This window comes from Rhinopithecus roxellana, chromosome 3 (genome assembly GCF_007565055.1).
Source record: "Rhinopithecus roxellana isolate Shanxi Qingling chromosome 3, ASM756505v1, whole genome shotgun sequence".
Lineage (NCBI taxonomy): Eukaryota > Metazoa > Chordata > Mammalia > Primates > Cercopithecidae > Rhinopithecus > Rhinopithecus roxellana.
Window position 1 is genome coordinate 36667099 of NC_044551.1, and position 23253 is coordinate 36690351.

General features: G+C 47.5%; 1 protein-coding gene across 3 annotated transcripts in view; it reads right to left on the reverse strand.

The window, feature by feature from the left end:
* The window catches only part of LARP1 (La ribonucleoprotein 1, translational regulator), a 63463-nt gene that overhangs the window by 27596 nt on the left and 12614 nt on the right, over window positions 1–23253 (reverse strand). The window lies entirely within an intron of this gene.

Below are 23253 nucleotides of genomic sequence, written 5' to 3' on the forward strand. Positions count from 1 at the left end.
ACAATGATCTCTACTAATATAAAAAGACAGACACAATAAATGAAAACTTTGTTTGTGGCCAGGTGCGGTGGCTCATGCCTGTAATCCCAGCACTTCGGGGGGGCCAAAGCAGGTGGATCACCTGAGGTCAGGAGTTCGAGACCAGCCTGGCCAACATGGCGAACCCCCTGTCTCTACTCTTAAAAATACAAAAAATTAGCTGGGCGCGGTGTTGGGCACCTGTAATCCCAGCTACTTTGGAGACTGAGGCAGGAGAATCACTTGAACCCGGGAGGCGGGGGTTGCAGTGAGCCGAGATTGCACCATTGCACTCCAGCCTGGGCGACGGAGCAAGACTGTCTCAAAAAAAAAAAAAAAAAAAAAAGTGTTTGTTTTGAGACAGAGTCTCACTCTGTCGCCCAGGCTGGAGTGCACTGGTGCCATCTCGGCTCAGTACAACCTCCACCTCCGAGGTTCAAGCGATTCTCCTGTCTCAGCCTCCCAAGTAGCTGGGACTACAAGTGCGCACCACCATGCCCGGTTCATTTTTGTTTTTTTAGTCGAGATGGGTTTCACCATGTTGGCCAGGCCGGTCTCAAATGCCTGACCTCAAGTAACCTGCCTGCCTCGGCCTCCCAAAGTGCTGGGATTACAGGTGTGAGCCACCACGCCTGGCTGAAGTTTTTTAAAAATTCTTCTTGTAAAACAAAAATGTGCACATGCACACACATACAGTACAAACTCTAGAAGGACATGTAAGAACTACCAGGAATTAAATATAACATTTACAGGGACTTCAGTTTTTCAACAAAGACAGACATAGGCTTCCACTCCCTACCAGAGCCACTACCCCCTCAAGATACCCCACGTGCCTTCGAGAGCTGGAGTTGTGGAACCCAGCCAACAGCATCCCACACCCCAGTGCAGGGCAATGGTGAACCAGAAAATCTCAATCCCAAGAGGATAGAGTTCTTAGGCCCAAGGGGCCATTCTGCACCCATACTCCTGCAACTTCTGGGTTAGCCTGGATGAGCCTAATACCATCTAGTCCCCCGATAAAATCTTTGTCTGCTTCAAACCAGGACCAGGTTCATGTATACCTGCACTATGGCTGGTAATCACTTCTCCCAGTACCCAGCAACACTGTGTGCATGCTACCAGGAGAGCAGGCCAAAGGGCCTGTGTACCACCACCACCAACTTCACTAACAGGATGTTATAAAGAGGAATCAGGTGCAGTGGGCAAGGTATTCCTGAAGACTTTTCCTTAAAAAGGTGAGGCAAAGTCAGATCATTGTTTGATCACAAAAGGAGATGGTAAAGTATAGAAAGCTCAGCCTCCAATCAACGTTTCAAGAGCCCTCCTGCCATGAAAAGACCTCACCAATTCCCTACTCTGCCACCAATCCCAAGCTGATGAGAATACAGTCTGAGCATACACATGAATATTCTTAAATTAGTCCTGTGTGAGTTTGTTGAAAAAGGTCCATCCCCAGATTCCTCCTCTGTCCTGAAAACCCATAGTGCCATTCTTTCTCTGCTCCCAGGTGAGGCTTCAGGTTGCCCCTGACAAGTAGAAAAAAGCCCCCAGAAAGGCAGAAAAATCCACTGGGGAGCAAGAGCCACTTCTGCCTTTAAAATCTAAATTTCACAGATTTGTTAAAATCCTATTGGGCTTCAAGGAAACCCAGAAGGATTCAGATGAGCTGCTGTCAGGCCCTGCAGGAGACCAGAAAGAAGACTAGGCTTTCTGATGACTTCAATTATCCATCTCAGCCACCAACCCTCACCAGGTAACCCACTAGAGCAGGTGTGCACACACAGAATATACAGGTTCAGCTAGGCCTGGCATCTGTAATGGCTTCCAATGCAAACCAATCCTTTGCACATGCACCAATCCCCATGTCTAGCACCATCCCAACCAAATCAGGGATAATTCTCCTTCTAACCCTGCATTCTGAAACCTGCATGCCTGCTGCCACTGACCCAATGCCCAGTCAGGAAACACCATTCACTTGGTCAAGAAAACAGTTATAGCTGGGCACAGTGGCTCATGCCTGTAATCCCAGCACTTTGGGAGGCCGAGGTGGGCGGATTGCCTGAGCAACATGGAGAAACGCCGTCTCTACTAAAATTACAAAATTAGCCAGGTGTGATGGCACATGCCTGTAATTCCAGCTACTTGGGAGGCTGAGGTGGGAGAATCGCTTGAACCCGGGAGGCAGGAGGTTGTGGTGAGCAGAGACTGCACCACTGCACTCCAGCCTGGGCAACATGAGTGAAATTCCGTCTCAAAAAAAAAAGAAGAAGAAAACAATTATAGAATGACAGGACCATAGTTCCAATCCACTCAATGTGTAGATAGGGAACTGAGGCCAGAAAAAGGGAAGGGACTTCCTCAAGACTAGCTGCAAAGCTAAGATGAGAAGCTATAAATCTTGACTCCCTTGCCAAAGCTCCTCCACAGCTCACCAGAAATTCCATGAAGCCCAGTGGTTTCCATGTGTCTACTGGTGAGGAATGGGTAAAAAACCTTCTTAGTGTAATCTAAGAGCACTTCCCTGGTTTTTCTGAGTAAACAGTTACTGATGACTGGGCCCAGCAGCTTATCCACCCACAGGTCTCTGAGGCCCAGATTGTAGGAGGGAGGATGGCACACAGAGTCCCTATGAGGGTCTTCTTCCTCAACTAAGGCAAACCAGAGCCTAAAGGGTATCTGGAAGAGAAGGAAAACCACCTTCTGTCCCAAAGGACTATAGCCAGGAGTCAGTACTAATTCTGGTAATTCTAGCTCCAGGGGGTCCAGGGGCTTCTTAAATACACACATGCCTTTGTTAAAAATGAAGCATAGCTGGGCGCGGTGGCTCAAGCCTGTAATCCCAGCACTTTGGGAAGCCGAGACGGGTGGATCACGAGGTCAGGAGATCGAGACCATCCTGGCTAATATGGTGAAACCCCGTCTCTACTAAAAAATACAAAAAACTAGCCGGGCGAGGTGGCGGGCGCCTGTAGTCCCAGCTACTCAGGAGGCTGAGACAGGAGAATGGCGTGAACCCGGGAGGCGGAGCTTGCAGTGAGCTGAGAGCCGGCCACTGCACTCCAGCCTGGGCGGCAGAGCAAGACTCCGCCTCAAAAAAAAAAAAAAAAAAAAAAAGAAGCACAGTAGCCGGGTGCAGTGGCCCACGACTATAATCCCAGCACTTTGGAAGGCCGAGGCTGGCAGATTACCTGAGGTCAGGAGTTTCAGACTGGCCTGGCCGACATGGTGAAACGCTGCCTGTAACTAAAAATACAAAAAATTAGCCAGGCGTGGTGGCGTGCACCTGTATTCCCAACTAATCAGGAGGCTGAGGCAGGAGAATCGCTTGAACCCGGGAGGCGGAGGTTGCAGTGAGCTGAGATCGCACCACTGCACTCCAGCTTGGGTGACAAGAGTGAAACTCCATCTCAAAAAAATTAAAATAAAGTGAAGCATACCAAAATGGCTATGTGCAAGAAGCAATCTGAATGTGGTGGTCGTGAGGACACTAGAGGGCTTTTCTGGCAACTATCTGCATGGCAAACCCACTGTTTTCACTTGGATTACTTAAGGTTATTTTGAGTGTAAAGCAGGAAGCTAAAGCTACTACTGCTAATGAAGGATGAAGAGTAATGAGGGGTAGAAGGTGGGTGCTAAGGAATGGCAGGGCAGAGAGGAATTACTAACTGGGATGGTTGGAGTAGGGATGGTGGCTCCTCTGTAAAGTGGAGTGCTTGATGACCACATGACCTTGACTGTCTAACCCTGAGATTCTTTGAGCCTCTATTTTTTTTTTTTTTTTTTTTTGAGACGGAGTCTGGCTCTGTCGCCCAGGCTGGAGTGCTGTGGCCGGCTCTCAACTCACTGCAAGCTCCGCCTCCCGGGTTTACGCCATTCTCCTGCCTCAGCCTCCCAAGTAGCTGGGACTACAGGCCCCCGCCACCTCGCCCGGCTAGTTTTTTGTATTTTTAGTAGAGACGGGGTTTCACCGTGTTAGCCAGGATGGTCTCGATCTCCTGACCTCGTGATCCGCCCGTCTCGGCCTCCCAAAGTGCTGGGATTATAGGCTTGAGCCACCGCGCCCGGCCGAGCCTCTATTTTCAAGTGTGTCTAACACCCCCTCATTCAAAGACCACCTAGGAAAGTCAGAGGGCCCCATTAAGCACATGGACTTTGCTATGGGATGGACTTAGAGTGGAGTCCCTACCTACTCTGTTCCTCACAGGGTCCCTCTGAACTTCACCTTCCTCTGTAAAATTGAAGTCATAGTTACATGGCTGCTGGAACAGTTAAATGAACAGCGCATAGTAAGAGTACCTAGCACACAACAAATGCCCAACAAATGCTAATACTACAATTCACAAAGGAAGCTTACTATTTCCAAGCAATCACCACCCTCACTCTGAGATAGAGATGGGGATGGCAGGGAGATACACCAAATCATCTCTCAAAATGAAAGAATCAGAACGTATGGGAAAAATTTCTCTTGGGGATCAACTGGTTCAATTCATCCAGTCCAGACTGCAAATGAGGCCACCCACCTCACCTGGCTCTTCTGAGTGGTAATCCATGCCCACTGGGTGGGGACACCACACCACCACATTGCCCTCCAGAGACAGGAGGCACCTGGGCCCCAGGGCAAGTTTCCCCAGGAAAGGAAGCTTCCGAACTTTGTAGTTTAAAATGGGGAAAGAAAGATGGGGGAATTTAACCACAGGTCCCCCAGGGGTGCTTTGACATAAAGCCCTGCTTTGTTAGGGAGGAAGGAAGAACATGGAGAAGGCTGAGAGAGTTCCCTTTCAGTTGAAATTTGGTCATTCCACTTTTTACTCAGTATAGAAAAGGAAAACAGCCCAGGCTCAAGGAGTCTCTCTCAGCTTACTAAACCCGTAACTCTGGCCAGTATACAGTCAGGAAGAAAGATTTAAAGGTATTTTCACTACTGTCTTGTTCTCAAAAGATCCTAAGGCTGCTGAACTTTTGAAACAAAAGCTACCCAGAGGTTCCAGATGTGAAGGTCTGAGGAGCAAGAACTTGGTTCAACCAACAGGTAGAAAGCACATGGGTGATTCAAACTCATAGGTCACAGTAAAAAAAAAAAGCTGGTAAGAGGCAGGACGAAGCTAGAATTAAAACTGAGAGACCGGTGCGTGAAAGGTGAAAAAAGGCAGAGCTATCCAAAGAAAGCCTTCAGTACCCAGAGTGGGTGACTAGAAGGACTACCAGATTTCAGGCTTGAGCACTGCCAGGAAAATTAGGAAGACCAAATGCTTATTTGGGGACTGGTATCATCTCTTGGAGATTGGCATCTGAAAAGGCTGAGTTTACCAGAGCTAAGAACTACTACCTTGAGGAACAAGGTCATCTTGGGTTTAGGGGCTGTGTTAAATTCACACTCACCAATCTGCTACCATAGACCTGGCCATTAGGTCGACCTCCTTGGGGGAGACCTCCCAGACTTCAAGTGTGGTGAAGTACCCTGCTATGTGCTCCCACGGTACTGTAAATGTTAACTGGTTGGTTACTTATCTGCCCGTTCCCTGAGGGTAGGGACCACAGGGCTGCTTTCACAGCACTAACCCAGTGTCTAGCTCAGGGCCTGGCAACACAGCAGACACTTGTTTAATGAATGGTGACTTCACACCAGAAAAGGCTTTGCTTGTCAAGTGCTAATTCCTGAGGTTACAGCCTCAACCCTTAGCCTTCAGCTGGGGCCCTCCTAAGTACAGAGAAACTGCTAGTGTCCTAGAAACTGCTGGCTCCCAGAGGAACGCAGGCCCTAGCCCAGCTTTGACTCACAGGCAACCCAACTGCCTGGTATCAGTGCTGCACCTCAGTCCAGAATGCAACACTCACCAGTTGTATAACCCCTGGGAGCATTACCTACCATTCTACCCCAGCATCACCCTCCTTACTAATATTGGGTCTACAGGTGTGAGGACAGAAAGATCTCAACCACTTAGATTTCTCACCAAAGCACAAGAAATGCTAGCAGCCAATCATAGATGCACAATTAATGACAAGTGTTAACAATATGTAGTGAGCATTTACTAGACACCACACACTGTTCTAAATTCTTGGCATGGATTCTCTTAATCTTGATCATGCTGAATTAGTTTCTTTCATTGGTCCCATTTTAAAATGGGGAACCCAAGACACATGGTGGAAAGGTTATTTGCCAAGATAACAGCCAGCAAAGAGAGGAACAGGATTTGGAGTCAAGCAGTCTGACTCTAAAACCTGTGCTCTTAACCGCTAAAAGGAGGTGGAAGAGAAGCTAAGGGGTATAAGTTACCACCTTATTGTAGCCAACAGGACAGTTTCTCAACAGCAGGGATGCCCGGGCATCATTCTACATACTGCAGAAAACCAAAGCCTGTTGCAGGGAAGCATAAGCTAACAGCTGGGCAAGTGGCACTTCAGTGGTTGGAAGTGCCTAGTTTCCCTACCCAGAGAGGCAAGAGAAACCACCACCAAGCACACCTAGCTTGAGTCTAACTCCAGAACTCTGGCACTAGCAGCCCTATGAGGAAAGAGACATTCCTTCCAGACCCACCTCCCAGTTCCTCCCAGTTCTCCCAGAGGCTGCTCAGGGGGATCCAGCTGACATGGATTGTGCCCCTCCCTCAGCCACCACTGAGGTATGAGGAAGGCCACCACTATCTCCCTGAGCCTGTGTCCAGGGACCCTGACTGTGGAAGGCAGCAATACCATCTGGAGGGTGAGGCAGGCAGGAAAGAGTGCCTGGGTTATACTACCCACCTGTACCTGTCCCTCCCAGGCCAGCCTGAGGGCAGATTATCTGAAAAGCCTGGCTACTTTCAGCTGTCACTCATCCTGGGGATAGGGTGGAGTCATGGAAGGGAGCCTGGAGACCCACAGGCCTTTCCTCCTATGCTGACTGATCCCAGCACCCCCCAAGCAGCAACATTCTTCTATCGAGTAAAGAGAATGCCATGTTAGCCCTCCTCACCTTGGTCACCAGCTGCTGCTGTCGGTACCATCTCTCAGAGGCCTCTCTGCCCAGTCCTCCCACCCAAATTTCCCCTAGACCTGCAGATGAAATGCAGGAGGGGCTGGAAGGGCATTCTTAGGGAGAGGAGTGGGCAGAGAAAGGGAAGGAGAGAAATGTTCAGAAGGTCAGACCATCTTGAGTTCCCGCTGAAAGGAAGCTGCAGGCCACCAGTCAGCTCAGGAGCTGCTGGACTGGAAGGAGGGGCAAGGGTGGGCCAGGCTCCAGTCACATGATGCTGGCCAGCCTGGCCCAGCCCCAGCCCCAGCTGACTATCTTTAGCCTGTGGTGACCCAGGTGGCCCAGTGCTCCCACTCTCCCTGCCCAGACGTGGACCCAGCCACCCTCGGGTGGCTGTGGCCACTCCCACTGCTGGTACGAGTCCCTGAAATCCTGGTCCAAAGCTGATCAATAATCAACACAGCTGAAATACATCAGTGGCCACTAAAGCTCCGGGCCTCCATGTGCCAGCTCTCTAACCCAGCCTTTTCTAATGAGCACATTTGGTTCTAGTTAGAACAGTAATAAAAATCACCTTTTACTGCATACTGACTAAGTACCAAAAACTAATCTAAGTTGCTGTCTATGTATGATTTCACTTAATCATCTCAAAAAGACACAATTATTCCAGTTGTCCAGAAAATGACACTGAAGGAAAGGACTCGCCCAAGGTCACAATGTTGAAGAGCAAGATGACTGATTCCTCAGGCCTAGTCACAGATCTCAATATAAATTCTCTTCAGGAAGCTTCCTGACTGCCCAATGTAAAGTGCTACAAAACCAGCAACTCTGGATCAAGTTCTAATTCAGTCTACAATTTAAGGTCTTCAGGGCACTCACTGCAGCCTGAAATGGTTGCCTCTGTGTGTAATCTCAACTCCACTAGACTACAATCAATTACTGAGCGCTCACTACAGAGGTGTCCAATCTTTTTGCCTTCCCTGAGCCACAATGGAAGAATCATTGTCTTGGACCACATGTAAAACACACTAACACTAATGACAGCTGATGAGCCTAAAGAACAAAAATTGCAAGAAAATCTCAATGTTTTAAGAAAGTACAAATTTGTGTCAAGACGCATTCAAAGCCGTCCTTTGGACAAGCTTGCCTTACTATGTCTTTGCATGGTGCCAAAGTTTTTTATATGTAGTAGCTCATTTATTTTTCTTTTCTTTTTTTTTGAGACGGAGTCTTGCTCTATCACCCAGGCTGGAGTGCAGTGGCGCCATCTCGGCTCACTGCAAGCTCTGCCTCCCGGGTTCACGCCAGTCTCCTGCCTCAGCCTCCCCAGTAGCTGGGACTACAGGTGTGTGCCACCGCACATGGCTAATTTTTTTGTATTTTTAGTAGAGACAGGGTTTCACCACGTTAGCCAGGATGGTCTCGATCTCCTGACCTCGTGATCCACCTGCCTCAGCCTCCCAAAGTGCTGGGATTACAGGTGTGAGCCTGGAAGGTAGGTATGATGATGATTCCCAGTTAAACAAATGAGCTATGCATAACCAGTTTGTGGGGCTCCCACGGGCTCTCCTAGGCCCTGGACTTCAGAAGCCAATCCTCTCAGGCAGGTTGCCAGGCACGCACAACTCCATGCACATCTGACTCCATTACCCTGATGTGGGAGGCTGCCAACCTCAGAGGTTTTCTTCCTGTCCTTGGTGGTCAACCACCACGTCAGGTAACACTAACTCATTTTTTGATTTTTTGAGATGGAGTCTCACTCTGTCACCCAGGCTGGAGTGCTGTGGGGTGGCACAATCTAGGCTCACTGCCAACTCCACCTCCCAGGTTCAAGCGATTCTACTGCCTCAGCCTCCCGAGTAGCTGGGACTACAGGCGCGAGCCACCACGCCTGGCTAACTTTTTCTATTTTTAGTAGAGACGAGGTTTCACCATGTTGGCCAGGCTGGTCTTGAACTCCTACCTCAAGTGATCCACCCACCTGAGCCTCCCAAGGTACTGGGATTACAGGTATGAGCCACCACGCCCTCATTTTATTGTCCTTCCAATCTCAGGGCATCCTTTGTTGGAAGAGGCTTCTGAATCCCCAAAAAATTACTATGAATTATTCCCATTATTGGAGTGGAGAGGCTGCTCCCAGACCCAGTCAGGGCTGGAAAGACTTGAGAATCTCATAGTACATACAGAAAAACTGAGGACCAGGAGAGGCCAAAGTAACCAGTGATTTGCTGTAGAGCTGGCACTGGAACATCAAGGCCTTGTCTCCCAATCTAGAGCTCTTTGGCAAACGGGGAAGCGAACATCTCCTCCTCAACAAAATATACTCTGTGCCCAACTATATCCACTCACAGGGTCGGGGCAGGGCCTTAGGGACCCAAAGTGTCACAGGAACTGTTCCCCAAAACTACCCATACTGTCAAGAAAAACTACTCACATGGAACTGAAATACATGACCACAGGGGAGAGTGCTTTGAAGTGGCTCTGGGAGAGGCCCCATTTCCAATCCCTTTTTTCCTCTTTGAGCCCTGCCAGGGAAGGCTGAATTTCTCAGCTCCCTCTGGAAGACCTGGTGAGCCCTGGAGATCTTTTTCTCATTCTCTGTCTGTCTGTCTGTCCTGAGAGGCAGGCTGGGCACATCTGGTAGCCTGAAAATTCCACAGCAATGGGAGGGACTTTCCAGGGAGGGTCATCCCAAAAGCAGATAGGAAGCTGGGGTTCTCGAGTAGCAACTAGTTCCCCCAATCCAGGTCAGCCTGGCCAGGCAGCCTTGCTTCCCAGGAGGTGCTAATTTGCCTCTCTCGGTGAGTTCAGGCTGGCCTACAGGCTCCTTCAGTGTCATATGCTACACCCCAACTGGAAAAGAGTTGAGCCCTGGGATGCCATGAACATGGAGACATTACAGGCTTAGCAGCCGGGGTGCTGCTCCACCTGCAGACTCCCCAACCCTGCACACGGATGCTCTCAAGGCACCAGCACACCCCTTTAGAGAATGTAGAGGGGGGCCAGGCGCAGTGGCTCACGCCTGTAATCCTAGCACTTTGGGAGGCTGAGGCAGGCGGATCATCTGAGGTCGGGAGTTTGAGACCAGACGGACCAACATGGAGAAACCCAATCTCTACTAAAAAATACAAAATTAGCTAGATGTGGTGGCACATGCCTATATTCCCAGCTAATCAGGAGGCTGAGGTAGGAGAATCATTTGAACCCAGGAGGTAGAGGTTGCAGTGAGCCGAGATTGTGCCATCGCACTCTAGCCTGGGCAACAACAGCAAACCTCTGTCTCAAAAACAAACAAAAAAAAGGGAATGTAAAAGTTGTCCAATCCCTATCCCAAAGCCACCCTACCAGCAATTTACTATGCCACTGGGTTAAGAGACAGGTTAGAGCAGCAGTTAACAGCATGGACTTTGGAGTCCATTCTTGGATGTACTAACCAAGAGCCACCATCAATTAAGTAACTCACAAGGCCAGGGACAGATGAGTCAAAACTGAGCAATCTCTCATGCTGCTTGTAACTTGATAGGCATTAAATGGGCCACACATCAATGACAGCCAAGCAACTAGGTTCATGAGGAAGCAAAAAGACAGCTTACAGAGATGATTCCAGGAGTCAGATTTAACCTCTCACTTTCCTGAACCATGAATGGGGTCCATGACAGCCAACTCACAGGATTAACAGATTAAATGAAGTAATAGTATCATAAATGCATGGTAATTATTTTTCATTTATTTAGGGCAATTCTTGAACCTGTCTGGTGCCCAAAAAAAGGTGGGGCAAGTTGGGAGAGAATATGGTTGCCAGATTTAGCAAACAGCAATTCAGGACACTGCTAAATCTAAATTTCAGATAAATAGTAATTTTATAGACTAAATATGTCCTCTGCAGTACTGGGACATACTTATACTAACATTTGATTTATCTAAAATTCAAATTTAACTGGGTGTCCCCTATATTTTTAGTTACATCTGGATACCATAGTAAGGAAGGACTGTTGCCCCATGTTCCAAACTGAAAGTGGAATTGTGACCAGAGCCCTGGGCTAGAAGTCAAGAGACTGGTTGACAGTCCTGGCTCAGACACCAGAGCTCTTGCTATGGATGCCTGGCAAGAATTGCCCTCCAGTGTCTTCAGTCTCTCTATTCAGAGGCCTGTGGTAGGGGTGGGCAGAATCCTATCATCTACAGTCCTTCCAGTCCTAACATCTTGTGATTCTGTCCTTACACCCATTGATCTCCATAAATGCAGCCAGCTTTCCAGGACACGCTGTTAAGATTTTGGCATGCATTCGAATTACCATGTGAGGAGCTTGTCAAAATATAGATTCCCGGGTCCCATCCTTCAGAGATTTTTTGCTCAGCAATGGTGGAGTCAGGAATCTGCTAGGTAATTCTAAGGTAGGTTTTTCTCTGTACATACTTAAGTTATTTTGATTTAACCTAGTGAATTTCAACTGTTAAATTGACAGGGGTTACCCAAAACCACAATACCATATTTAATATTTTTAAATCAGAGCTGCACTTCTTAAACCAGCAGTAAGTATAGTCATGAGCCAAATAATGACATCCCCACCCACAAACATGACAGTTGGTCCCGTAAGATTATAATGGAGCTGCCCTATGCCAGTGTGCCACTTTGTTATATGTATTTTTAAATTTTTAATTTGTGTAGGTATATAGTAGGTTTATATATTTATGGGGTAGATGAGATACTTTGATACAGGTATAATAATCACATCAGGGTAAATGGGGTATAAATCATCTCCAGCATTTATCCTTTCTTTGTGTTACAAACAATCCAGTTACACTTTGTTATTTTTAAATGTACAATAAATTGTTGCTGACTGTAGTCAGTGTGCCATTTTTAAAAATCTTTAAACATTTTAAGGCTAGTAAAGTGAAGCAGTGGGTATGAAGAAGGAACACTTTTTATTCCGTATTTATACCATGTTTTTACAGTACTTTTTCTTCTTGAGACAGAGTCTCGCTCTGTCACCCAGGCTGGAGTGCAGTGGCATGATCTCTGCTCACTGCAACCTCCGTCTCCTGAATTTAGGCAATTCTCCCACCTCAGCCTCCCCAGCAGCTGGGATTACAGGTGTCTGCCACCACGCTCAGCTAATTTTTGCATTTTTTTTTTTAGTAGAGATGGCGTTTCACCACATTGGCCAGGCTGGTCTTGAACTCCTGACCTCAGGCGATCTGCCTGCCTCGGGCTCCCAAAGTGCTGGGATTACAGGCATAAGCCACTGCGCCCAGCCTACAATACTTTTTCTATGTTTAGATACACAAATACTTAACATTGTATTACAATTCCTATAGTATTCAGTATAGGAACATGCTGCACAGATTTGTAGCCCAGGAGCAACAGGTTATACCATACACCCAAAGTCCATAGTATGCTGTGCCATTTGTTTGTGTAAGTACACTTCAGGTTCACACGATGACAAAATCAACTAATGACACATTTCTCAGAATGTATCCCTGTTGTTAAGTGACACAAGACTGTATTTGGGTTATTGTTTTGTTATTTTACATTTATATTCTTTAGTATGGATTAAACACTTAAATTTCTTGAAAAGAAAAATAAAATAGCAGAGCTGTTCCAAAAGAAATGTTACTAAACTGAGTGACTCCCATTCAGCAGGAGTTCCTGAGCAGAAGGCAGTTTGAAAAAGTCACTTCACAGTTGTAGAAACTGTAGATCAGTGAGCTAGCAGGCTTGCAGTACCAATTCTGTGGTCTACAGAGCACCTGCGAAGAGGGGTTGGCTTGGGTGAAATGCAGATTCTTGACTCCCTCTATAAACTCCAGAAATCAATTTAGGAAGGTGGGCAGAAATTGAACACCTGCAGCTGTATGCTTCCTGTGCAATGCTCATGGCAGATTAATGTTTGAGAACTGAGCTGCCAATGAGTGAGACTGCCAGGAAGGAACCCTGGTCTCCAAACCCCAGTGCAGGGTCTCACTTGTATAGACAGAACTTCATTGGTTCACAAGAGCAGGTAGTTTCAATTACACATATAAACAGCAGACAGAAGAGAGGTGCAGGAGGTACTCTTCCTTTACCCACCAGTCCAATCTCCAGCACCAGGAACCAACACTGATCCAAGAAGCCACATGATGAGTGTGCTGACAGATATGAGGTCACAAGGGAACAGTCTGGGCTGGGGTTTAAGTTTTACAACAAGCTCCAAAACTTGGCTGTGCCAGAATAATGAAGGTTCTGAAGGAAATTGTCCACCTGCTTTTTTGCCTCACAGCCAAACAAGCTTCTCTTACCCTAAAAATCTTACTGTTTGCTCATCCAATGCCCTGACTCTATACAAAATAAAATAGATACTGGGTCTTGCTATGCTGCCCAGGCTGGTCTTGAATTCCTGGGCTCAAGGGATACTCTCACCTTGGCCTCCCAAAGTGCTGGGGTTACAGGTGTAAGACACCAAGCCCAGCCATATTTATTTTAAAATATTAATAATAGTCATAATGGCCACCACTTACTAGGCATTTACCGCAGGAAGCCAGGCCTCCTGCCGTGGGCCTTTTGTGCAGTAAGTTTTTCAGTCCTCACAATGGAGGGACTATTATCCCAGTTTTAGAAGACTCAAAGCAGCTAAGTTGTTAGCCAAAGGTCACCCCGTGAGAAGGTATCTGACCCCAAGGATATGAAATCCCAGGCTACCCCAAACCCCTCTCAGCACTGCAGGAAACAAACATTAGGTTCTTGTCCCCAAAGGGCTCCAGATCAAGCCTGTAGGCCCTACAGGGGACTGAAGCCACCAGAATCCACTCCTCTTGAGCCTGTTAGTTCACCTGCCAAATGGGGATAATGCAACTCAGAAAAGGGAATGATGTGAGTAAACACAGTCAAGAATCAAAAGCACTGTTTATTGCAAAGGCAATGCTCTAGTGCCACCTGCAACCTGAAGGCCTGGGCTCCGGCAAGCACCAAAGCCCCAGGGGAGTTGCTTTTTTTTTGAGGGAGGGTCTCACTTTGTTACCCAGACTGGAATGCAGTGGCGTGATCACAGTTCACTGCAGCTTCGACCTCCCTGGGTTCAGGTGATCCTTCCACCTTAGTCCCCTGAGTAGCTGGGACTATAGGTGCTTGCCATCACACCCAACTAATTTTTCTATTTGAAGTTCTTGTTTGTATTATGTTATTTATTTATTTATTTATTTATTTATTTTGAGACGGAGTCTCGCTCTGTCACCCAGGTTGGAGTGCTGTGGCCGGATCTCAGCTCACTGCAAGCTCCGCCTTCCGGGTTCACGCCATTCTCCTGCCTCAGCCTCCCGGGTAGCTGGGACTACAGGCGCCACTACCTCGCCCGGCTAGTTTTTTGTAGTTTTTAGTAGAGACAGGGTTTCACCGTGTTAGCCAGGATGGTCTCGATCTCCTGACCTCATGATCCGCCCGTCTCGGCCTCCCAAAGTGCTGGGATTACAGGATTGAGCCACCGTGCCCGGCCCGTATTATGTTTTTTAGATACGAGGTCTCGCTCTGTCACCCAGGCTGGAGTGCAGTGGCAGAATCCTAGCTCACTGCAGCCTCAAGCTCCTGAACTCACACGATCTTCCTGGATCAGCCACCCAAGTAGCTGGGACTAAATTAGCTGTGATACCCAGCTAATTTTAATTTTTGTAGAGACAGTCTCGCCATCTTGTCCAAGCTAGACTGAAACTCCTAGGCTCAAGCGATCCTCTCGCCCTGGCCTCCCAAAGTGCTGGGATTACAGGTGTGAGCCACCATATCCAGCCCTAGTCTTCTTCTAATCTCCACTCTGGCAGCACTGACTATTCAAAGGGGCCTCCTGTTTTTCTTTTTTTCCCTGAAATTACTGAGTTTCAACTGTTTCTTTCCTCAAGGCAACAAAGTCTGGAAATCCTAATGCAGGCACTGTGATTCCCCCTGGTGCCACCTGAGACACTTTGTCCAAGATACAGACTTGGTTTTCTGTAAAATTAGAAGTAACCAGATGGCTTCTTAGTGACCAAAGCCCTTTTAGATTCCGACCTGCTTCAAGTCTAGGATCTCCAAAGATCTGCCACCTCAGGGGGCAATGGCAGTGATGATATGTGGGCAGAAAAGGCCTGGGGCAGGGATAGCGGAGAACATCCCAGAGCAACTACAAGCCCAGCAACAGCCAATAAGGACCTTTACTGCCTCTCCAATCCCACCTCAGAGAAAATGCAAGAGATGAAGTCTCCCCAAAGGTAGTACCAACCCTTTCAATCCAAGGGTTTGAGTAATAAGACTAGATCCCAGGAGAAATCAAAAGATGGTGCCTTAGACTCCTTAGCTCTGGCAAATGCCGTCTTGAGCAATATCCCACTTCGAGGCAATTTGGCTCGCAGAGGAGTGCAAACCAAGGCACCCCCTCACTCCCTGGAGCAGGCCCTCCCCAGCCTGGAGACTTGGCACAGGGCTGCTGAGTGCCATAGCTGCCATTTCCTGCAGTGCAAACAAGCATAGGGCAGGGATGCAGTGATGTAGAGGAGAGCTGGCTTCCCTGGATCCATCAAGTATTTAAACTCCATCCAGTCTTTAAACTCCCAATCATCAGTACTCTGCTCCTTTTCATCTGAGGGCTAACCCAAGTCAGCTGCTCATCTTCAACCCTCCTCCAAAGGGGCAGAGGAGGCCAGCAGCAGGCCAATGGCACACCTAAGAGGCAGCCCAATTTTACAGGCTGAAAAACTCAGGCACAGGTTTGGGTGTGGAGAAACAAACAAACAAACAAAAAAACAACAAAAAAATGAAACCAGGCTCCTACAAATCTCAAACCTGCATGACGTTCTTGTCACAAAGTGGCCTAGTGTGAGGCACTTGTGCCCACACTGGGGTGCAGCATTGTTGGACAAACCAATTATTTAGAGATGTCTAAGTCCCAACCTGACTCAAGTCAAGCCACGTCCCTTTCTGCAACCACTCTGGCCCAACTGGTCTTTTTCCCATTGCCTATCCACATTTGTTCTCCCCATGAGACAGGCCAGCGCTGGCCTGCTTCCACCAGCGGGGTGGGCTGTAGACTTGGGGGCACTCCCACACAAACCAAGTGGAAGGTCTCTGCTCACCCTCCATTAGTTTCCCCTTTGTACTTCAGGTAGTTCCAAAACCAGGCAGGAAGCTCTCAGAATCTGGCAGATGAGTGGAAAGAACACTGGACTGGGAGTTCAGAGTGCTTGTGTTTTAAATATCCTATCCCTGTGTTGCAGCTCGGTATCTTCCCCTATCTGGGCCTGCTTCCCCCAGCACAGTGCTGTGTGGTAACATGCACTTACACATGTATGCATGTGAATGGTGGCCCCGGCTCAGAGGCCTCAACCCCAGCATGCCTGTAAAGGGCAGGGAAAGAGTGGAGGGCTCACAGGTAGCAGCTGGGTATGTGCCTGCACAGCCACAGTTCCTTAACCTTTCTCTCAACAGGAAATTGCTACCTTCCTTCCCAAGGTGGCTTTGAGGGTTACAAAAGATTAAGTCCCCTTGAAAGCCTATGTTTCTAAATGGAAAAAATATATAGCTTACAATACAGTGGATCCCCGTCCCACCAGCCATAGTTTGTAACCCATGGTCAACTGAGGCCCCAAAATAGGAGAGTACAGTACCACAAGATATAGTGAGGTGACAGAAGCCCCCGTTCATACGTTTTCTTAATGAAATCAGCAACAAGCCCTTCCAGTACAAAAACTGGGTGGACTAAACTTCCAGTCATGGAGTCTTCCTCATTGTTTATCTCAACTCCTCCCTCTTCCCAGCTGACCCAACAGTAACTCAAAGGATAGAACAGCAAGGTCTTTAATAAAAAAAAAAAAAAGCCAGGTGCGTTGGCTCACGCCTGTAATCCCAGCACTTCAGGAGGCAGGCGGATCACCTGAGGTCGGGAGTTCGAGACCAGACTGACCAACATGGAAAAACTCTGTCTCTACTAAAAATACAAAATTAGCAGGGTGTGACAGTGCATGCCTGTAATCCCAGCTACTCCAGAGGCTGAGGCAGGAGAATTGCTTGAACCTGGAGGCAGAGGTTGTGGTGACCTGATACCATGCCACTACACTCCAGCCTGGGCAACAAGAGCAAAACTCCATCTCAAAAAACAGAACAAAAAAAAAGGTATTTTGAGAAAGAGACCACATTCACATAACTTTTATTATTATACATTGTGCCTCATTCACAAATTAACCTTTATCATAGTTATGTACGTACAGGAAAAAACACATAGGTTTAGTACTAGCTTAAGTTTCAAGCATCTACTGGAGGGTCTTGAAATGTATCCCCCATGGACAAGGGGAAGGCTACTATACTATGATCCCATTTTGTCTTTTTATTAAAAGGTGTATATATATGTATACTCTCACACACACTTGAAATATGCTATCCAATACCATAGTCACGAGCCACAAAATGTGGATACTGAGCACTTGAAATGTTCCTAGTCCAAATCGAGAAGTTTAAGTGTGAAAGACATCAAATTTCAAAAACTTAGTAAGAATGTACATTTCATTATTTTTACATTATGTTAAAACAGCATTTTGAATAGATTATTAAAACTGAATTCCCATTTTTACTTTTTTTCTGTCGCCCAGGCTGGAGTGCAGTGGCCGGATCTCAGCTCACTGCAAGCTCCGCCTCCCGGGTTTACGCCATTCTCCTGCCTCAGCCTCCTGAGTAGCTGGGACTACAGGTGCCTGCCATCTCGCCCGGCTAGTTTTTTGTATTTTTTTTTTAGTAGAGACGGGGTTTCACCATATTGGCCAGGATGGTCTCGATCTCCTGACCTCATGATCCGCCTGCCTCGGCCTCCCAAAGTGCTGGGATTACAGGCTTGAGCCACCGCGCCCAGCCTCCGTTTTTACTTTTTAAAAAAATATGACTACTAGAAAATTTTAATGTATGTGGCTAGCACTGGTCTAGAAAGATACACAATCCCATCAAGGCTTATTATATTTACATGTGTATTTATGTTCATGGGGGTTGGATATTTAGTGGGACAGATTACCAAGAGGTTGTTTTTCTTTTTGCTAAAATATATTTGGACATTTTTCTACAACGAATTGGTGTTGCTTGAGCAACCTGAAGATTTCCCCTTCAAAAGAAGTTAAAAGGCCCAACACATAGGGTATTTTCCATCCTCTTTGGTAACACAAAGAGAGCCTCCCAAAGCCTGTAGAGAACCCCACCCCCAACCTTTCCTACTGACCCTAAGGCCATGCCTGAAAACCCGCAAGGTCTTTCCAGCAGACCTGCATGTGGCCCCGCAGAGCTGAAGAGGAACATCTCTAGGGGAAGAAGAGTCAGGACTCCCCAGCAGGATCAGTGCCTGGCTTATACCCACTTGGCTTATGTCCCCAGAGCCCACCCTGCCAGCGGAGGCAGAGCTGAAGCGTCTAGGCTGGGCCATAAGAGCCCTATACAGATATCAGCATCTCAAGATCTGTGCAAGTCCTCTCTCTCCCCGAACAGTTTTCCTGGCAGGATATGTACAATTCTGTGGTCTGGGAGAAGGCAAAGCCAGATGATGTGTACAGTATGAACTCTGGAGTCAGTGTGCCATGGGCTCAAACCCCAGCTACTTACTAACTACTGTGGAGCCTTGAGCAAATTAGTGAACCTCTATGAGCACCTGTTTTCTCATCTGTAAAATGAGGACTGTCACTGTAGCTAGATCCCATAGGGTTACTGTGAAAATGAATGGTGACAGTGAATAGGAGTGTGTGGTAGCTTGGAAGTTCAATAATCATGAGATTAGCAGAGGGTCTCCAGGAACTCTGGCCTGGCTTCCTGGGGCATCTGTCCTCACCAAAGCAAGCTACCCATAAGGCAGATTCTAGGACACCTGGCTAAGCCCAGGGACATGACAAAAGCTATTACTCACTGATAAGCACTGCACTTGACAGCACAGGATCCAATCCCCCTTATTTTTTTGAGACAGAGTCTCACTCTGTCGCCCAGGCTGGAGGGCAGTGGCGTGATCTTGGCTCACAGCAACCTCCACCTCCTGCGTTCAAGAGATTCTCTCACCTCAGCCTCCCAAGTAGCTGGGATTATGGGGGCCTGCTGCCACACCTGGCTACTTTTTTTTGGTAGAGACGGGGTTTCACCACATTGGGCAGGCTGGTCTTGAACTCCTGACCTCAGGTGATCCACCTGCCTCAGCCTCCCAAAGTGCTGGGATTATAGGCGTGAGCTACCATGCCCGGTCAGGATCCAATCCTTTTATAAAAGTTGTGAGAAATGAAGTTCTAGCCAGGAGAAACTAGAGAATGGGACAAAAATCAGAACTCCAGTCTAAACTGTACTCCAGCAGCTTGCTCTGACTCTGCCCTAAGGATCTTACCTGAAATCAAAAACCCACAGCAGTTTCTGACAAGAAGTCAGGAAGAGAAAACCATGACACACAGACTCAGGGCCAAGATCAGTCCCCACCTCCTGGACTGCCCTCCCAACCATGCCCTTGCCTGTGTCTCAGGCTATTCTCTCACATCCTCATTCCACCTCTACCCTGGGGCAGGGAGGGAGCCAGGGACAGGCCGGGAGAGGTAGCCTAGGCAGGGAAGCACCTGTCCTTAGCCTGGCTTTGGGGCCAAGAGATCCAAAACCAGGGGGAAAATGCCTGCCTAAACTACTCTTCTGATCAGGAGACAGTGCAACTAATTCAGCTTCTAGACAGAGCGAGAAGTGAGGAGGAAATAGGAAACAGCAATCAGAAAGCTTCCTCTTTAAGTGGCCTAGTCTCAGGAGAAAACAACTAGTTTAAAAAAAAAAAAATCTGGCCCAAGTCACTATGCCATCATCCCCCTACTCTCCATCTTTTTCCTGAACTACTACAGAAGTAGTCTCCTAAGGAGTCTCCTTGCTTCCACCTTGCCTCCTCCTCCTACCTCCTCCGTCCATTTTCCACAGAACTGAGTAATCCTAAAGCAGAAATCAGGTGATATCACCTCTTCCGATGCTTTCAGAACAGGATCCAGACTCCCTAAGCTGGCCTCCAAAGGCCTCCTGTTTCTGATTCTTTGTGTCTCTCTCTCCTCATTCATACAGGCCTTGTTCCTTGGAGAACTCTAAACTCATTATCACCTGGTACTTGTTATTCCTCCAGAAGGTTCACCACCAGTCGCCTTATCAATCCCATCTTGGCTCACCGTGAGAGGTACTCCCTAACACTTTGACTGAGGCTGCCCCCAGCTACTGTCACAAGGTCTCTAGCTACATCTTTCTCCTTTATACTCTGAGATTGATCACACTTACAGGGTGTTTGTGCTTAACAGAGCCTTAGAGATTGAGATCCAAGATGCTATACCCATTTTGCAGATGAGGGGAGGGAAGCAAAGTCTCACTGGGGCCTAACATAACTCAGTTTCACCTGGCAATCCCATCCCTTAACTCTCAGAGAGCTTTCTATTGGTGCTCCAGGGCCTCTGGCCACAAAGCTAGGTGAGTCCTATCTCTCCATCACACGCACTCCCCCACCTCACCTCTACTGAGTGCAACTCCTACCCTAAGGCCTTCAAGTCTTCCCCAACGCCTCCTCTCATTCTTCTTCCATGAGGATGTTCCTCTGTTTGTGAGCTAGGCAGTCTGCTGTCCTTTCTCATTTTTATGATGAAATACACAAAGTCTGGGTCCATAGACCTCATGCTGGAAGGAAGCCTGGATAAAAGATGGCAAACTCAAGGGTCTATAAGAGCCAAGCTGTGGCACTCTTCACCTAAAGGGAGGCTGGGCCCTGCCATCAGACAGCAGTCATGAGAGGCCCAGAGTGGCTAGGTCTTCTCATTTTTTCCCCCATAATAGCTTTATTGACATAATGTACATACCATGCAACCCATCCATTTAAAGTACACAATTTGGCCAGGCGTGGTGGCTCATACCTTTAACTCCTGCACTTAGAGAGGCCGAGGTGGGCGAATCACCTGAGGTCAGGAATTCAAGACCAGACTGGCCAACATGGCAAAACGCAGTCTCTACTAAAAATACAAAAAATTAGCCAGGGGTGATAGGCACCTGTAATCCCACTACTTGGGAGGTTGACGCAGGAGAATCGCTCGAACTCGGCAGGTGGAGGTTGCAGTGAGCTTAGATCAGGCAAAAAAAAAAAAAAAAAGTAAAATACGGCTGGGCAAGGTGGCTCACACCTGTAATTACAGCACTTTGGGAGGCCGAGGCAGGCAAATCGCGAAGTCAGAAGTTCAAGACCAGCCTGGCCAACACAGTGAAACCCAATTTCTACTAAAAATACAAAAATTAGCTGGGCATGGTGGCGTACGCCTGTAGTCCCAGCTACTCAGGAGGCTGAGGCAGGAGAATCACTTGAACCCGGGAGGTGGAGGTTGCAGTGAGCCAAGATCGCGCCACTGCACTCTGGATTGGGCAACAGAGTGAGACTTTGTCTCAAAATAAATAAATAAAAATAAATAAATAAAAAGTAAGGTACATAATTCAGTGGTTGCTTATTGACTGATTTTTTTTAAGCTGGAATTCCCTAGGTTTCCAGATAATTTTCTTGATTTTTAAATATAAGATGATTAAAGTGTTTCTAAATGCAAGTTAATCAAAGCTTGTCAGTAGGCTGGACTGACAGGTGACTTCTGCCTTTTAAAATGTAAGCCCCACCATGGCCGCAATGTGTCTTGTTTACAACTCTGAATCTCAGGGCCTGACACCTAACAGACACAGTATTCACAACTTTCTGAATGAACATATCTGAAAAGTATTTTGCCAACTTGTAGCTGCAGAACCCTACAACAAATCATGCTCTAAACTATCCCAAATATTACCATGTCAAGAAACTCAGTATCTCCTGTGACAACTGAATCCATTTAGGGGCACTGTTAAAAGTTACTACTTGACTATAGGCAAAACCTACTAACCCTTCATCTTTCACCTGCCATCAGAGCTTTAGGCCAAGTGCAAAAGATCTATCAAAATTCTGTATTTCAAGACAAGCAGCATTTCCCACCGCACCCCCCAAGCTTTGATTCCCTGGGCAAAATAACCCTAGTTCTTCAACCACTCCTTCACAGAAGGAGGCATGCAGCCCAGTGAGCCAATTCTTCTAGGTGTTCCTGATTTCCTGTCTCCCACATTCCTAGAAGCAGCATCCAGTCTCTCATACCCAACCTTGCACTCACCATTTCCAAACCCCACCCCTACACTGGGCTCCAAAACCAGGCTATTCCGTCCATGCTGTCTCTTCCTCCTATCACTGTTAATATACACGCATAACAGGAAATACATATACAGAACAGAAAAATCAGAGAGAGCTCTGCTTCTTCAAACTCCAAGCTGCAGAAAGCCATGAGAGAGTGGGAGAGTTTTACTGCAAAACACCTGAGCTCATCTCTGACATTCTAACTCTAGGGCATTCTCAAGCACCACAACTTGAGCTTCTCACTGTCAAGATTATGGTCCCCAGTGAGTCCTCAAATTCCACTTCAATATGGAGTTGCATGAGCCAGCCTAGAGCAAGGTCAGAAAAACTGGCTGAGAGTTCATGTAGGCTACCTTTCTGTGTATACTCAGAACCAAACTTCAGCAATCAAGGGGCAGAGGACCCAGGACAACAGAGGAAGACCAGTTATAGCACCTGACTTCTGTTAAGCAAACTGAAGACCCGGGCCAAACTCAGGGCCTCAAAAGAACATTCAACATTCTTTTTTTTTTTTTGAGACGGAGTCTTGCTCTGCCACCCAGGCTGGAGTGCAGTGGCCGGATCTCAGCTCACTGCAAGCTCTGCCTCCCGGGTTTTTTACGCCATTCTCCTGCCTCAGCCTCCCGAGTAGCTGGGACTACAGGCGCCCGCCTCGTCGCCCGGCTAGTTTTTTGTATTTTTAAGTAGAGACAGGGTTTCACCGTATTAGCCAGGATGGTCTCGATCTCCTGACCTCGTGATCCGCCCGTCTCGGCCTCCCAAAGTGCTGGGATTACAGGCTTGAGCCACCACGCCCGGCCTCAACATTCTTACCATTACCACGTATTACTATGTGCCAGGCTCCAGCTGAGTGTTTTTATATATTCACCTAGCTCACATTCAACAATTATCCTAGTACGTGGGCACTCCAGCTATAGCCCCATTTACTGAAGCCCAGAAGTTAGCAACCTATCCGAGGGCACTCAGTTGGCAAATGGCTGGGCTAACTGTGACTGACTGTCCCAAGCTCATGCTTATCTACCCCATTTTACTTCTTCCTCCAGAGGTAGAATAAAAACAGAACTATAGTGGGAGCAGGTTCAAGTCTCAGCCTTGCTTTGAATTCGCTGGAATCCTGAACAACTCCTATTTCCT